The sequence below is a fragment of the Ursus maritimus genome, unplaced genomic scaffold (genome assembly GCF_017311325.1).
Source record: "Ursus maritimus isolate PB19 unplaced genomic scaffold, ASM1731132v1 scaffold_14, whole genome shotgun sequence".
Classification (NCBI taxonomy): domain Eukaryota; kingdom Metazoa; phylum Chordata; class Mammalia; order Carnivora; family Ursidae; genus Ursus; species Ursus maritimus.
Genome location: NW_024423786.1, coordinates 3373498 through 3377067, shown reverse-complemented (window position 1 = coordinate 3377067; position 3570 = coordinate 3373498).

Below are 3570 nucleotides of genomic sequence, written 5' to 3'. Positions count from 1 at the left end.
AGGCTGGAGCCGGCTGACAGCAATGGCGTGGGGGCTGCCAGCGCCTTCAAAAGCAGATCTTCAAGGGCCACCGGTGAGGGAGTGCGGGAGATGGCTCAGCGGGTGGCCCCTGCCGGGTGGCGGCAACACTAAACTCCTTCCTGCCTTCAAGCTCTTCCCTGAAGCTTTCTTAACCCTTCATGGGTGCCCCCCACCCCCTCACCCATCAATCCAAGGAAGCGGTCTTCAGAGAAGCAGGCAATGCTCTGGCAGCTGGGGACAGCCGTACCCATCCCTTCCCTGTGCCTTAGTTTCCCCATCTGTGAAGTGGGGGCAGGAAGCCCTAGTGTGATGCTATTGGAAAGGAGGGGCACACGGGGGTGCAGCCAAGGGGAAGAACAGAGCGGCACCTGGACCCTCCAGAGGTTTTGTGGCAGGGGTGTCTTCCAGGACAGGGACTTGGAAGGGGCCCGCACGGGGGCTTGCCCCCCTGTCCTGAAAATGACACCTCTCTCTGAGATCACCTCCAGGGCCAAAGGTGCCACCTTTCCCTTGCTACCAGGTACCCACCATGACTGGTGTCTCGCACAGAGCAGGCATGGGAGGGGCATATGACAGATACTCCTCCCAGTTGAGTGGTGAGGGGCCCTGGTACTAAGCCCTGCCCCAGGGGGTCTGCCCCAGAGCCTGGGGTCAGAGGGCCCAGGAGCCATGAGAAACCAGAGCCTAGCGGGCAACAGGAGGGCATGGGGCACAAAGACAGAAGGCTCAGATGTGCCCGGGATGTGACAGGCCACAGATGGAATCCTGGGGGCCCAGGTGAGAGGCAACGGGCTGATAGGGAGGTTGGGACGAGGGTTCCGGAACATGCTTCAGGAAGAGAAAGAGGTGTCTGCAATCACCTATCCTAGCTCTTCACCGTGTGGGGACCAGGGGTCAGTCCAGGCCAGAGCGGAGTGAGTGAGGGGATGGATGGAAGGAAGAGGAGAGGATAGGCAGGTGGGCGTTTGGGAGGGAAGAGGGAAGGGAGATGGGAGATGGGTATGGATGTGTGAACGGATGAGTGAGTCCGTGGATGGTGTGAACAGATCGCTGGTAATGGAGACACGTACACAGACGCTGCCCCCACCCGCTGCAGATGTTGAGAAAACTTCCCCAGGACAGGCCGGAGAAACTCTTGAATGGAGGCCCTACTCTGTGTGACACAAAGAAGTGAGGCTCTGCCCCAGGGAGAGTTTCCTTAGGTCAGTGGAGGCTCAGGATGGACTAGCAGCCTTGACAGATAATGAGCTTCCCATCCCTCGGGGGGTTCAAGCTGAGGCGGGGCAGCCACGTCCCCAGGGTGCTGCGAAGGAGCTCCTGTGACAAGTAGTGGGCCGCTGTGGTGGCTTCTGATGAGGAGGAGAGAGAACGGGGGTTCCCAGGCCCCCAGGGAGGCCGCAGCCTTTGTAGAAGCCAATGTTGCTTTCAGATAAAAAGTTCTTTCCTGGGGCGCCTGCGTGGCTCAGTCGTTAAGCGTCTGCCCTCAGCTCAGGCCATGATCTCAGGGTCCTGGGATGGAGCCGCGCGGCGGGCTCCCTGCTCAGCGGGAAGCCTGCTTCTCCCTCTCCCACTCCCCCTGCTTGTGTTCCCTCTCTCTGTGTGTCTCTCTGTCAAATATATAAAATCTTTAAAAAAAGAAATAAGAAAGAAAGAAAGAAAGAAGAAAGAAAGAAAGAAAGAAAGAAAGAAAGAAAGAAAGAAAGAAAAGAAAAGAAAAGAAAAGAAAAGAAAAGAAAAGAAAAGAAAAGAAAAGAAAAGAAAAGAAACCTGTCTTGGGGGGAACAGACAGGCATGTACCTGCTGATCCTCACTGGAGTCCTGGACGTCCTGCCCAGGCCAGGGGCCCGGGGACAGAGCGAAGCTTTGAGCCGCAGACCCAGGCTCAGGCCCAGCGCCACCCTCCCTGACTGTCTGTAGGCAGGAGATGCCCCCTCTGAGCCTCAGTTTCCTTACAGGTGAAACGGGGGCCCTGGTGGGCACTGACCGGATGACACTGGCAGCTGTCCGTAGCTATACCGCTGTACGCCCAGGGCCTTGCAGGGTGCGGAGATCTGGACCCACCTGGCCCTGGGGAACTTGCTGGGGGCTGTGGGTGGGTAGAAGTAGGTTCTGTGAACACTGACCTCGAGCTGTGAGTCATTGTCTCTGGGGGCTCTGCCTGGGAAGCCCCAGCTGCCTGCCCTGGGCTGGGCCCAGGAGCAGCTGTCAGGGGGTGGGGAGCAAGGGCGGGGGCTCCAGCTGGGACCCCAGTCTGGAAATGCCCCAGACCCAGCTTGGGCCCAGCCCCCAAGGCTGCTCCAAAGGGCTGAAGCCCTCCAGCCCCCCTCTACCCCCATCTCTACCCAGAAATGCTGCTCCCGGAGCCAGACTGCCACAGCACGAAGCCCACCTCCCCGGCTTCCTAGGGCTGTGACCTGGGGTGAGTGACTTGCCCCCATCTGTGCCTCCGTTGCCTCACATATCAGACGGAGCTGATGATCAAATCCACTTCATAAGGCCATTGGGAGACCTGGATGTGTTCTTTCTGGCCCCGTGGAGAGCTTAGACCCGTGCCCAGGAGTTCATGAGCCCGAGGTGGTCAGGGAAAATTAAGGTCAAAGGGGCTGGCCACACACAGCATTATCTGTCACACAGCAAGGAAGTGGCCTGGCCAGGCCTGGGAACTTTGTCTCTCCCAACAGATGGAGACCCTCGTGGGCCAGCCACTCACCCAGGAAGCAGCCCTGACTTTGTCTTTCTTTTGTCTCCTGTACACCCCAGGTTTCCCCCAGGAGCCAAGCAGGCAGAGCAGCCCCTTTCGCTGTCCTGGCCAGCTCCTGGCCCGATGCTTGGGGTGGGCCGGGCTGCTGGGCCGGGCTGCTGGGCGAGTGTTGGGTTTAGGCCTCTGGGGAGATGGGGGAGGATGTGGGCCCGCCCTCGCCTCCCCGCCCACCTCCCTCCCTCTCGGGCTCAGCCTCTCCCGTCCCAGGCCAGCCTCTGGACACAGGACCGGCACTTTCCCTCACCGGGCAGACGCCCCTCACCCGTCCCGCCTGGAGTGACTCACTGCTCCCCTGGCCCACAGCCACTGCTGTCTCCTGGCAGGAGGCAGGCGCAAGGTTGTGCAGAAGCTACGGGGTCTGGTGCGAGAGGGCCACTCAGCCAGGAGGGTCTGCGCACAGCAGCCGGACGGGCCAGTGCACAGAGGCTGGCCTGGGGACAGCAAGGCCGGTGGCTGGGACTTACGGTGGCCTCTGGGAGCCAGCGCCTCCCCCTCTCCCCTGGCTTTTAGGCCTTGTCTTTCTTCTTCCCACCATGAAGAAGGAAGTGACCTGAGAGCCAGCAAAGACAGCCAGCCCCTGGCTGGGAGGAGACCAGGGTCGGAGGGCAGTGGCTGTGGGTCCCTCGGCCGCTGGCTTTCCCAACTAGCCAGGCATGAAGGGTGGCGGCAGCGCCGTGTGGAGCCTTATGTGGAAGTACTGCATCTCCGTGAGGACCCTCAGGTACCAGGGGACGTGTGTGCGCGCGTGTGTGTACGTGTGTGTGTGTGTGTGTGTGTGTGTGTGTGTG